The sequence below is a fragment of the Hirundo rustica genome, chromosome 11 (assembly GCF_015227805.2).
Source record: "Hirundo rustica isolate bHirRus1 chromosome 11, bHirRus1.pri.v3, whole genome shotgun sequence".
Classification (NCBI taxonomy): Eukaryota; Metazoa; Chordata; class Aves; order Passeriformes; family Hirundinidae; genus Hirundo; species Hirundo rustica.
The window spans coordinates 10,391,945-10,405,662 of record NC_053460.1 but is presented as its reverse complement, the minus strand read 5'-3'; the positions used below and the strand labels follow the sequence as shown (position 1 = coordinate 10,405,662).

At 42.2% G+C, this 13,718-nt stretch overlaps 2 long non-coding RNA genes across 2 annotated transcripts in view; both read left to right on the top strand.

Moving 5' to 3' along the window:
• The window catches only part of LOC120758017 (uncharacterized), a 48,999-nt gene extending 45,429 nt beyond the window's left edge, over positions 1 to 3,570 (top strand). Inside the window, exon 5 of the long non-coding RNA XR_005702744.1 lies at positions 3,475 to 3,570. This is a non-coding gene — a long non-coding RNA (uncharacterized LOC120758017). The remainder of the gene's footprint in view (positions 1 to 3,474) is intronic.
• A 1,520-nt stretch (positions 3,571 to 5,090) lies between these two features.
• Positions 5,091 to 6,501, top strand: LOC131378625 (uncharacterized). Its single transcript, XR_009208227.1, has 3 exons — positions 5,091 to 5,186; positions 5,551 to 5,594; positions 6,380 to 6,501. It is a non-coding gene; the product is annotated as an uncharacterized LOC131378625 (long non-coding RNA).
• Positions 6,502 to 13,718: the final 7,217 nt, after the last annotated feature.

Sequence of the window (13,718 nt, the reverse complement as noted above, 5' to 3'; positions counted from 1 at the left end):
GTGAGCCAGGGGTCTGAGCTCTTCAGCCCAGGGATAGAGAATTACAAATGTGTGCTGAAATAGAAGCCAGAGTTCAGGGTGAGGACACAGTAGAACAAAGCCCATTGCTGTGGGAGAATTATAATAAATGGCATGAAAAAAGCATGATCATTTCAATTTCTTGCCAAATGTGACTTGTGATTGTCACTTTACTTGGGAATATAGTTTGTTACAAAAAAAAAAACCAAAAACCCAACCCCAAAAAAGAACTCGAACAAAAAAATCCAAACGAAACAACAAAGTCCACACAAAACAACACCAAGCCAAAAGAATCCCCAAAAACAAAGAGAAAAAAGAGATAAGTTGGTGATTCTTTGGAATTAAAGGTTTAGGATATGACATGGGGAATTAGACATGGGCCTCCTGTTAGCAAGAATGTTGACCTCCCTGCATAGTTCTGAAAATAAACCCTATCTCCAGCTCAGCTGGGTTTTTTTCTTCCGCTGAAGAACATGTCACCAGGGAGGAGAGTAGATCTCATGATTGGAAACTTTTGATGTCATTTTCAAATGCAGTTGTAAAACTGAGTGTTGACATGTAGGTGTCCGCACTCATAACATTTACAAACCAAGATATGTATGTACCTAGTTTTTATGGTGGCAATAAAATATTGCTGGATGTTTTCATGGTAAATTTTTAGGGTTCATCAATTATTGCTAAAAAGAGGGGTAAAAAGGCAACTGTAGCAGAATTAGCAGTATAATGCATTAAAAAATCCTGGTTTTTACCATAGGTTTAGAGTCAAAAAATTGTTCTGTAACATTCTGGACCCTTCAACAATCTTTATTACAAGATACTTTTGGCAGGTAGCTCCACCGTAGTCTGGGCAAGTGATGATGACACTCTGAAGTCAACAGGAGGGTAAGGTGGCAGTAAAACCTAGTGTGCAGAATACTAAACTGGGACAGCATCAAGTCCCACCGGGTGCGATTTGGATTCTCTCAGCCTCAGTTTCCTCCCGTGCAAACAGCGATGATCTCTTTTGTGAAGTTCTTTGAGGTCTGCAGAAGAGAAGTACTGTAAAAAGGCTTGCTTGCTATTATGCATATCTTCAAAACAAAGCTTAATGCTTCAGGTCTTTGCTGGGTTGGGTGAGTGTGCTTAGCACTTTGTGTGATCAAGCTGAAGATTACATAGGCAGTGGTTTGTAATAAGAGCCTTATCAGTAACAAAACCCCTTCTGTCATTATCAGACAAGCAACAATCGCATTTTAAAATGGTTGCCAAATGTGTTTATTTGAAGATGGTTGTTTCTAGCATGGCTCAAACCATTGTGTGGCAAGTGTTCAATTGCTTCCCACTAAAGCCAACATTTACAGCTTGGAAAACTCTGTTAGATAAATGTCAGTTTCTGCCATAATTTGTGGAATCAATACAAACTGAGTCAAAGAATCACAAACAGTAATGTGAAAATAAAATGATCTGTGTTATGGTTTTTAAGTAAATGATGATAAACTAATAAATGCCATTAGCTGCTGCCATTACTTTGTTGAATTTAGCTGATGTTACTGTGTTGACTTTAAAAGCTATCAGCTTAACTATATAAATCCATTTGACATGTCTTTATTCAGATAAAACTTTAATACTGCAAGTGTAGCAAATTAGATGCAAATGCTCTTTTTATTTTAAGTATATTTAAAGCTGCCTTTTCAATGCAAATTTTACAGGAAATCTCAACAAGCTAGGACAGACATCTTAGCTGTCAGCGTGCAGCACTTTCATTTCGGTCTCAGGCATGGGAGCTGCGTTTTTTCCCTGCAGACTGAGATAATTAAAACTACAGAGAGATGGTTTTAAATATACATGATACACAGTTACTTAAATTGTGGCATAATGCATAAATGCAGCCCTTAACATTTTTTGATAGCACAACACTGACCAGATAACATAGCAGAGTGGATTGTAGAAAAAAAATCTTTGTGTAAACAGTTTTATGTTTTTGGGGGGGGGGGGGGGGTTGTGTTGTTGTTTGGTTGTTTTTTTTTTGTTGTTGTTGTTTTTGTTTTGGTTTTTTTTTGGTGGCTGTTTTTTTGTTTGTTTGTTTTGTGGGTTGGGTTTTTTTTTTTTTTTAATTGCTTTTCACTCGAATTATTGTGGAGGCACAGAAATACCAATTCAAAATCTGGTCTGTGAATGCCCTCATTAAAAGGTACTGATACTATTAACTTTTTCCCCCCTTTTTTTTTAATTATGCTTTAACTTCTTTGTTTTCGAACAGTCCATAACCTCCTTGGAATACATATCTATTTCAGCTTTCATTTGCTGAACCCCCTGAATGAGTTTATCCAAACAATGTGAATTTACTCAGATCTTTTTAAAATCCCACATCTCTTGTGGTTGATAAAGCTGACTTTAGCTAAGAAGAGTTGGATCAGGGTGATTTAAATTTCACAGTGAAAATGATAAGGGCTTTACTAGAAATAATAAGCACATTCAAATACTGTCATGGGCAAACAGTGGAATGTGCAGTGAGAAATTTGGCAAGGCTAGTCTTTTTCAGTGTTGATTTAATGAAGTAATGGATAGTAAAATAGAAAAAAAAAAAGAAAGAGACTTGCATTCAGAGGTAAACTTATGTTAATTCCATATCAGTAGTTTTATAAGGCTTTATTCATTAAAAAGCAGCATTAATGCTCTAATAACTTTTAAAATGTCACGCTGTTTAAAAACAACAAAAACCCCAAACCAACCCACCAGCTAGGGAAGGAGACTTGTCTCTTTTGGCAGCTCTCTACAAAGTGGCTGAGTGATACCCTATTATTGTCAGGAACCACATGTCAGTTTTTGAGCCTGAGGATAATTTGTGTTTCAGGGGAAAAAAAAAAAAAAAAAAAAAAAAAAAAAGGGGAAAAATATTAAAGGCCCATATCTATTTAAGCTCCAGGGCAAACAATAATTGTCCCCAGTTTAAAATAGTTTTGAGCGTTTGCTTGTCGATTTAAACAACACAGAGCTTCACCCTCCTCATTCAAATGGTGCAGGGAATCTGCAAAGCCCCAGTTGCAGAGGAAGGCTTGTCTGGAGATCTTACATTTGCAGGACCAAAAGGATCCATGAATCCAGATGTGCTTTTGAATGATGACGGCTGTTTTGACCATGGCTGTGGAATAGGGAAGGGAGAAGGGTAGGAGAGGGGCAGGAGCAGCCAGGAGAAGACAGTTATTTTTCGAGGGACTCTTTCAGATGCTTTATTCCCTTCATTAACAGGGTTTGTGTAGGGCAGGGAACTGGCGTCCAGAATTAGTGTGGCCTGATGAGTGAGGCATTTGGAGGGAAAAAAAAAAAAAAAAAAAAAAAAAAAAGGCAAATCACTTTCAAGAAGAGGCTAGGGAGAAGAAAAGGGAAGAAACATCACTGTGTTGCCAAAGGGCTGAGGTTAAGAATCCCTCTGTGCAATTTAACAGTTTTTAATTCCTACATTTTAATGCCTCGCAGGCCATTGTGTCAGTCTACTTTAGCTCCTTCAAGGAGCCATCTCGCCGCTGCCAAGTGGATTAGCTCCCGGAGGGGCTGCGGGCTCCCCCCGCCCAGGGATGGATCCGCATCCATCACCCCCGGCGCTGCTGCCGCTGCCCCGAGCCCTGCCCGCGCTCCGCCCCTGGCTCTGGGCCCCCGAACCGCCCGCTCCAAGCGCTGCCAGACGGTCTCTAGGTGGGAAGCGCTTTGTTTTTCACAGGTGCCCCTATGATCTTGCTTTTCCTTTTTTTTTTTTTTTTTTTTTTTTCCTCTCCTCAAGGAATGTAGTAAAAATCTAATAGAAAGCTTCCTTCCATCACGGCAGCGGAGAAGTGGTCATTAGCAGACACAGAAAGATCAATATTCCTGCCCAACCTCCCTGGTTGCAGTTCCAGTCTGTAATTATATAGCTGTTATAAATCCATGAATATCATGTATAAGGGAAAACTAATCTCTTCAAAACAGCTTATTTCCATAGTTAATGACCAGAGAACTACAACTGACTTTGTCACTGACAACTTCTTTGTGTTTGGTAAACAGATTTTGTAGGAATTAAATTATTCTAAGGTTTAAAGAAAAAAAAAAAAAAAAAAAAAGAAAATCCAAAAAACAAACAAACAAAATCTGAACAAACTTATGAGGTAAAATTCCCCCATCTACCATCACACACATATTTCCTGCATTTGGCTCATTACCGGACAAGTATGTCCTTTAAGACCCAGAGATTAATGAGCCATTTTACGAGACTAATACATTTTAAATTTTAACACTGGAGTTTGCATCTGTAATTGTACAATTATACGTTCATTTAGATTTTTTTAAAGATAACTAATCACAGGTGACTAGAACTGTGTGAAAAGGCAGAATTTATGTTTCTCCTGCTGTAGGAGTACTAAATCATGCAGGAATTGAAATTGTTTTCCATATGACAGATAGCTCAGGCAAGATTAGTCAGTCACTGTTTCAGATATAATGCTTTTTTTATTATGCATACTTTATGTGGGACTATTATATTTGTAACGTATATTTCTGCATGCAGCAAATTAACTATTGTGTAATGCAAGGACCAAGAAAGAATATCATTAGTTCTTGCTATCCCGCAGTTTCGAGCAGCTGGTGAAATATATACCAATCACCCAACAGCCAGCTTCATGTTAACATGTATAACAAAGCCTGAACGGTTCCTGTTTGACAGAACTTTACCATGTAGTAATAAATAAGGCTGAATTATTGATGGTGAATAACTGATAATATTATTATGACCTCAATTAAGTCCCTTTTTTCAGACACATTAGCAACAAAAGGTCTTCTCTTTGCTCATTGCTGGTTTTTTCAAGTTCCACTTTGCATTAAAATCGAATTGATCAAACCTATTTGCCATTTCTCTGTGAGTGGGTAACCATAATGGGCAATCTATCAGCATGACGCTCCCCTTAAAGCTATTAACACCTTTTGTTGTTTTACTCAAGTTTCTAAACGTGCTGAGAGGTTCAAAAAGGCAAACCCTACAATCTGTTAGGATTGCACAGAGCTGTGACTTGTGGCACTCTTTTAATTACCATACTTTTTTAACTCTACTGTTAAATACTGGTATTTCTGACACTAAGTAAGTCTTTATTTACTTATGAAGCTGTGAGACAGCTAAATTAAAGCTGATTAGCAAGATGGCAGCTCTGCTGCTTGTAGCTGAGGTGAGTATAGCTGCAGCATGGCATCTCCTCACAGCTCGCTGCTTGACTCTTAGTCACTGTGGCTGAGATCACTCAGCAGCAAGACAAATAAAGGGAGCTTAGAGTTTTTTACCCTTTGGCAAATTGGCAAATTGTGCTAGTTACATGGATACGTGTGTACAGCAGTCTGTTTGTGAGGGAGCTTTGTAAAAGGCAGAGGGAGTTAATTTCTAGGGACAGGCTGTGTAGTGTGCATGCTTGGGGAGTTGTGGGATTACACTCATTAAAAAAGTGAAGAGCTAATGAAATAATCAGAAGAAGACTGAATAAACTGGAGAATACAAATATGGACCAGCTGTCTCAGCAAGGTTTTCTCTCCTTTCAGTTGAGTCTGTTGGAGATGGCCGCCCTTCTGTAACCACTCCTCAGGTTTGAGCATCTGGATTTTGGAGTTGCCTTACTAATATTTGTATGGAGCTGAATGGCAAAAGCTAGAGGAAATTCCTCATTTACCTGCTTAAGTCAAGTCTAGGCTGAGAGCCCTGGTGGTATAATGCTAATGCCATGGCAAGTCAAAGTATGTGCTGCCTGTGTTCAGCAGCACAAAACCCTGGTAAAGTTCGTGGTGAAAAATCTCAGCAGAAAAGTCTGGACAGAGCAAGCTGGGGAATCCTTCATTCCTGCACATGTTCCTCTTTTATTTTTACTTTTTTTTTTTTTTTTTAATTTTATTGATTGATTGATTTGTGTGTGTGTGTGTGTGTGTGTGTGTGTGTGTGTGTGAGAAGGTGGTGGTATTGTAGTTAGTTCTTGGTTTGGTTTTGTTTTTAATCTTCCATTCCGTGGCACCTCTAGTAGCTTTAATGAGTGTGTCCTCTGCATGGAGAAGCCCAGCTGGATATGTGCTCCCTCAATGGATAGCGTTATTGGAAGAGACTGCTGTCAGCCCAGAGCAGACTCCTGTTCCCCTGTGGGTTAAGGAGAAGTGGGAGCACCTCGGTGGGAACCTCTATACAGGGTTTGTACACTGCGTGTGTGTTTGGTGGGGCGGTACCGTTGATTTTCCATAAGAGGTAAGGGAGAGTGTCTCTGCCTAGCAATTGAAAGGCAGCCTTGGGATCCTGCAAACCTATTGCCTGTGACACTCCATGAAAGGATGAGAATCTCGTGAGTTCATTCATAATTATTCTTACGTCAAATTCTCTTAATTGCAGTGTCACGAGTGAAGGCAGAGATGCCAGTTCATCGCTGGCACAAGAAGAGCCAGTGGCATTGACTTAAGCCAGGTTACACCTTTTATGACGTTAATGTCAGCAGTGGTTTGGGCCCTTTTGCTTCTACTTACATAGTGAGTCAAAAGCAGGGTGAAATGTAGAAATATTTGTGTTGGCTTCAAAACAGGATTGAAGATAAATTGCTGTTAAGCTCCATTTCTGTCTAGCTGTTGATACGTGTAATATGGCAAATTAATTAAGAGCTTATACTCACAATATATAGGGATTTCAATAGTTTTAAAGTGGTGGTTAGTCTTTCAGCAGCTAGAGGATACACACGCCTGAGTTATTCTAGTAGATTCTGTGCTTCCAGAAGCATATGTTAATTTACCACGCTTGCAGTTTCTTCGTGTCAATCACTTTTTGTGCATTTTTATCGTGTGTGGAACAAACCAGAACTGTCCTTTGCCCATTTTGTGAGTGTCCTGCAAGGCAGGGAATGAAGTGGGTTGATGACAGCTCATCCATCTCACTGTTTTTGAAAGGGATTCTCCTACTGGACATCATGCAGGGCAGTGCTTTTTTGAAGCCCACCCACCTAGTACTAGTCCCCCTTCAGAAGTGGTTGTATTTCCCCAAGGCACTTCTTGGAGTGGTAAATGTGCATCATCAAACAGCAGATTTCTTAAATGGTATATACTGATGTTGACTTTCCTGATGCTTCAGTTGCTGTTGTCTTAATGTAGGCTGTCGCTCGTATGTCAGCTGGAAACAAAAATCAATAAGCAATGAAAATGGGAGTGAAGGGAAAAGAAAGAAACAAAATGATGAACAAGAATTCGGTATCTTCCCTCATAAACTTTATTCAGCTGGTGTGTATGTGTTTTACCGTTTCACAGGATCTGCAGATAATCCCCACAGTCTCTCAGAGTCTCAGAACTCATCCTGTCTCGTGAAGAAGGAAAGGAAGGCACAGTGGCCATGGCAGAGACTGCTCCAGCTCTTCAGATTCACCTCCAGTAGCTCGAAACAATTTGTTGAAGGGCACCCAAATCTGCGTAATTACTCATCATGTCTACCAACCCCTTGTTCCCAAACTATCCGTACCCAGGCTTCCCAGGCCTATGTGTTTTTGAGGGTGTGACGCACGTATTTAGTCAGCTGGCAATTTTAAAGAAAGAAACATGTTATTATTTAAGAAAAATATTAGAGGTGTCTAGCAGGCTCTTGATGCTGTCCGCTGGCGTTGTTCGCCGCTGTCTGTGTGTGAGGCGGGCGGTGGGCAGTGCGTCCTTCCCCCAGCAGCGGTGCAGCCGCGGTGGCTGGGGCAGGAGGGGCGGGGGCGGCTCTGAACGCCCGGTCGGACCGTGCAGACGGGGACGGAGATGCTCAGTGAAAGCACCGAAGCGGCCACATCTGTGACTGAATGCTCGGCCCTTCCGTCCCTGCTGCTGTGTTTACCGCTCCACTGCGGTATTGTTTACTCACAATTAAGCTCTTTAGCTCTAATGTCACTCTCTGAGGCTGAATTGGTCACAGGGCCGCAGCTGCCAGAGCCCAGGCAGATGTGCTGTGCGCACTGGTGTGAGCAGGGCTGGGGTAGGCAGCAGCTCCCGCAGCCGCTCCCGCAGCCGCTCCCGCAGCAGCTCCCGGCCCCGTTCCCGCAGCCGATCCCGCAGCAGCTCTCGGCCCCGCTCCCGCAGCCGATCCCGCAGCAGCTCTCGGCCCCGCTCCCGCAGCCGATCCCGCAGCAGCTCTCGGCCCCGCTCCCGCAGCCGATCCCGCAGCAGCTCTCGGCCCCGTTCCCGCAGCCCATCCCGCAGCAGCTCCAGGCCCCGCTCCCGGCCCCGCTCCCGCAGCCGATCCCGCAGCCGATCCCGCAGCAGCTCTCGGCCCCGTTCCCGGCCCCGATCCCGCAGCCGATCCCGCAGCAGCTCTCGGCCCCGATCCCGGCCGCCGGCGCTGGGCTGCGGCGTGGGAAGCGCTGATTCTTGTCAGCCTAAATTTCACACCGGAGATAACAAACGCTTGGAAGCCAGGCACTGCTCGGAGGAGATAAACGCATTTTCCCCCATTAATTAAAACGTATCTGTAAATTTAAGCGGAGATGGTGGCTATAATAAGTTTTGAACCGGTGACAAATGTCAGCAGCAAAAGGCCTGAGATAAGACCGTGTCAGATCCCTGTGCGGCGATATGTGAGCGCCTTCACCCCCAGCAAGCTGGAGCATCACGCGGGTCAGGGCTTGTGGCTGACGCCAGGCAGTTCGGGTAACCTGTAACAGGCGTTCTGGGGAAGTAGAGAGCCCTGCTAGAAGTGTGGTTTGTGCCCACCTCATAAGCAAAGTTGGGGGCTTTCGGTGATCTTGAATATTTGGTATTTCCCTAAACTTCTCTTTTGATTCTTTGGCCTCAAAGAAAGTACTTCAATGTACAAGCTGTGTATATTGGTGTGTCCAACATACCTGTTGCAAAGCTGAACCGATGTGAGCCTCTAGAATATGCATGGATTTCTTTGTAAACCTCCTCTGTTCTCCCTCAGCCCTTTGCTGGTCATGCCAGGGACACTGTAGGCAATTATTTGAAGCGTCCCTCAACCTTTTCCGTGTAGCATGTAATTATTTCTGGTACAATGTGTGGGTGTATTTTATGTTAAACACAAGAATGTTAATGAAAATTGGGAAGAAAACAGTGGCAGTGAGATTCAATTCCTTGCTGGAGGTGGATACCAGAAGTGATTAGAATCTGGTCTTGAATCAGACAACACGAATTGTGTTGCAGCTTTTGTTCCCATTCCCTTTGTCAAGGTATGTGATATATTAGTTAGGTCTAGTTTTGCTAACTGGGGTGCAACTGGGGGATTCTGGGTGAAAGCTCTACTGGCCCAGCTGTCCCAGTAGCTCTAATGCTGCAATATTTTCTCCTTGCAGAGCAAGAACAGAGACAGGAACATGCCTAGGAATGCACATCCAGATTCTCCTCAGAAAAAAAAAAAAGAATCTTTCCTTCTTCCTTTATCATCTATACTGAACTTGCCAGAAATGTGTTTACCGTGGAGGTGGATTTATACTTCTTTCATGATAAAGACCATCTCATTCAGATAACCTGCTGGGGATTTAAAGACTTTGGACAGTCCTGACTTGTTCTTTGTTTAAAGCAGTGACTGAAATGGGCTGGTCTGGTGGTCCCTGTTTGGATCCGTGAGCCATCCATTCGGTATTACAGAGAGATGGTTTCATTTGAATTTCTGAGTATTTGTGTACCAAAACAGGAACTCCATCTCTAAGTCTTTTGCATAAGGCTCTATGACTTATCTGGTTGGTTATTAGGTTTGAAGTCTTGTTTTTTTTGTTTGGGGTTTTTTTCTGGTTTGTTTAGGACTTTTTTTGTAATATTTATATGCATTTATAGGAGCTACTCAAGAGAGCAGATCTGTAAGCCTTTTCTGATGGAGTCAGCCTGGTTTTGTGAGGCATCAGTACAAAAGATGGCAAGAAAAAAAAAATTAAAACAGTATACATTTAGAATTCCTAAATTCCCCCAGATGTTGGTGGCAATCAAGTGGTAATTCTTAACATTTGATTTATTTTACTTCTTTTCTTATATTAGATTACCTCCTGCTACATACTAATTATGTAAATTATTACATAAATTATTATTTTCATCTCAAAACATTAATAAAGTTAGTATTTCAATTATTTAAATTGAGCTGCATGAATGATTCAAAGTGAACACATTATTTGATCAAGTTCCTTATTTCTGTAATTGCAGTATATCCACAACCATGTTCAAATGTCTTTAAATTTATTACTAGACAAATACTTTGGGCATATTTTTCTCACAGAATTGATCATAATGTTGAAACTTTTATCTGGAACGTAGGTGGCTTATTTTAGACTGTCTAAATAAATCAAAAAATATTGAGCTTGTTCCTGTAAGGCAAGTCTTATAAATACTGTACAAATTTAAAATCTGGTTCCAATAAGTGGTTGTGTTGTACTGATTTGCCTTTTAAATTCACTTTTGGTGAAAAACAGTGAACATCTACTTATTTTTTGCACTCACCTTCAATCGGTTTCAGTTTTTTAAAATAGTGTAAAGATCACATGTAAGGAGTAAGGTGCTTGCCTTGCTGTCCTGGGCTGTGTGCCATATGTAACTTTTGCTCTGCAAGTTGTCTTTTCCTTCACTCTCAAATCACTGTCAGGGAATGAGGTGCAGTGCAGGTGCCTCCCATACTGTGTCAGTTCACTAAACCCCAGGCTGTGGTTTAAAATAAGCAAAGTATTCACTAATTTTAGTTTCTGTAGAGCTCCTAGGGTGTTCACTGGCCTATTGTAGATTCTTAGGCGTTGTATCCAATTTGAAAATACCTCCTCTCCCTTCCTAGGTCCATCCCACTGAAAGAGCAGGCATTTATAGACCTCTTGCCCATCAGCTCCTGTCTCTTAACATCATGTTCACGATGTTTCTGATTTTCATAAGTTTATGATCAGTCACCTAAAAAAGGAGATACCGCCAACTTTCCCCGACTGGGAAAGCTGACGGTGTGCACTACACACCTGTCCCTCGGTGGCGTATTCGGCAGTGCAGCGATAACTACTGTTTTAAGGCTGTCTGTGTGATTTAGCAACCCAAGTGACACTTCCCAAGGCGGTCTCGGAGCCCGGCGGTGGGTGAGAGGCACCGCCCCGAGGCGGGCGCTCCGGGACAGCCGCCGCCAGGTGCTGCTCCGGCCGCTGCCGGGATGTGCCCTCCGGGACACGGGCAGGTCTGTGCCAGGCCCCTCCTTCTGCGGGAGAGTTACGGGACATTAATCCTTTGGAAATGCCCTTGCTAATTCTGGCCGTTTTGTTCCTGCGAGCCCCGGGTTTCTCCTCCCTGGAAGCCCACGCATTTTATTGGGTATTGTGAGTGGCTACACCTGCAGTTTTAAATGACTAACGCAAAATGTTATAATGGTGGCCATCAGTCAAAGGAAAAGTTCAAAGTTCAAAGGTCGGTCTTTTGTAACTGGCGAGGAAGAGCTAGAGGATAATAGCTTGTTAATGTTATTCACCTCATTCGCCGAAAAACTTTCTGCTGTGTAAAGACATTTACGTGGGCAATTCTGGGCATTGTCATTTGAATAGGGGTTAAATTATTCTGTTTTGTCATTAAGTGATCCTTGATTGGCAATCCATTACACAATGGGTGATCATTAAGGAAAGGCCATAAAACTGTTACACCATTTAAGAGTGAATGGTGAATGAAGCCAGATATCTCCCAGACCTGTCCTCCCTCCAGCCCCAGACTACAGATGCTGGAGAAGCAATTTAAAGCAGAAAGGACTTGGAACAATTGGAATAGTCATTTATTCCCTAACTTTGTTTTGAAAATATTTACACTGAGATGAACAGTAGATAAAACAACTTATAGTTACCTAAAGGGTGCTTAGTATTGTCGGGTCTCCTGATTTTATTGTATCAGGGTAAGCATAAGCAAGGTTGCTCTATTTAAAACAGTCTGGGTATGAGACTGTATCAGAACATTAGCCTCACAAATAAAAACAAGCCGTGGTATACTAATTTCAGAGAAATTATTAATTTCAGAGAAATTATGAAAATGAGGCAGAAGCCCAAATCAAAGAACTCGAGAACTGGCTGACACAGAAGGAAATGCAACTTTCTTGGTGAAATTGCCTCCAAATCCAGATGTTAATGCTGTTCTAGGCCTGAGCCATGGCTTTTGTGGGCCCTAGGCTGATGGCTGCTAATCAGACCCAGATGTTTTCAACTCTAAGTTTTCCGTCAAGGGACATGACAGGCTTTTCAGTCTACTGTAAATCACTTCAATTGCTGTAATGTTTAAGGTAGGCCAGAGCCCAGATTGTTCAGTACATACTTATTAGACCCTGGTTCTGCTGTGGTTGGACCTGTGTGAGTAGAGCTCCTGTGCTCCTCTCTCCCCAGTATGATCCTGGCCCTGGCTCCTGTCCATGTTCCCATGATGTATTTCATCCCACTGGAGGAGCAGGAACGTGCAGCTCGGGCAGGACAGCTCTCTGGTCTTGACTTGCATCAAGTTGTTGTAGGACCAACATGAGGAAGTTCTCACGCTGTAGCAAATTGATGGCTTCCAGCCAGCTTTACCTGACTTTACCATCCTCAGCCTTTGCAGTTACGATGCCCTAGGTGACCCCTGGGGTCTGGGTTTTCCAGCATCTGTCCAGATAGTTTCACCCATGCTCTTGGGATTGGTGATTTTTCCATGACTGAAAAGCCAATGTAACATTTAACTAAAACTGCAGAGCTAATTAACTTCTTAGTTATTTGTCCATGCTTCTTTATATTCCAATTACAATTGTGGCTCAACCCACTTGAGAAAGAGCCTGTTATGTGGCCTGCAAAGAGACTTATTTTTTTCAACTACACTTAAAGATAGGATTCTTTCCCTGTAATTAAAGACATGGTGCTGCAAGCTGTGAAAGCAGGCTGTAAACAGCCCACTGTGTGCTGGGGAGTCCGTGAGCTGAGGCAGGCTTTGCCTGAGCTTTCTAATCCCCCAGATGCAGAGTTAGACACCCAGTCTGCAAACACTCACTCTTTTGCTTGACTTGGAAGGATCCGTTGTCTTCAGGGCCTTTGGAGAATATCATGGTGACAGGTGTATGAGATCAGATATTATGCTGTAAATCTGCCTTTAAAAGGGGAAAAAAGAAAGGAAATAGGAAAACATCAATGTTTTTACATTGAAGTTCCAGCCTAGCAATAGTCAAAGATGTTTTGAATAGCAACAGACAAAGCTGTTTTAATACATTCTGTGCATTTTCCAACATCTGAATGTCTCTTTAAACTTGTACTAGGTAAATGTTACTCAGTTGCCCTTTTAGAAAACAACAATTTGACTTTTTTCCCCTCTTTGTATTCTGACAAATATTGGTCTTGATGAGTGTTAAGGGAGTAAAAACGCTAAACATCAAAGTGCTCATTATCAACCAGCCAGCTGCACTCCCCCCTGCACCTCCTCATCACACACAAACCTGATCTTTTCTGTGGGGACTGTCTCCCCCAGAGACACAGAACAAGTTCTTCTCTATGCTAACAGTGCACAACATTGTCAAATGATGTGTAATGATTTTATAATGTGAACTAATGCCACTAGGGACTGAACTGAGACTTCTGATTTCATTACACTCAATGCCGAGACTGGTTTGGAATATGAATTTGGGGCAAAGATAAAAGGCTATGCTGATGTCCTTTACCTATCAAACCCTTGACCAGTATCATTTGACATGGATCCAGACAAGGATCCCATCTCATCTATCTCAGGAAAAAATATTTGTGATTTATGTGTGTTTC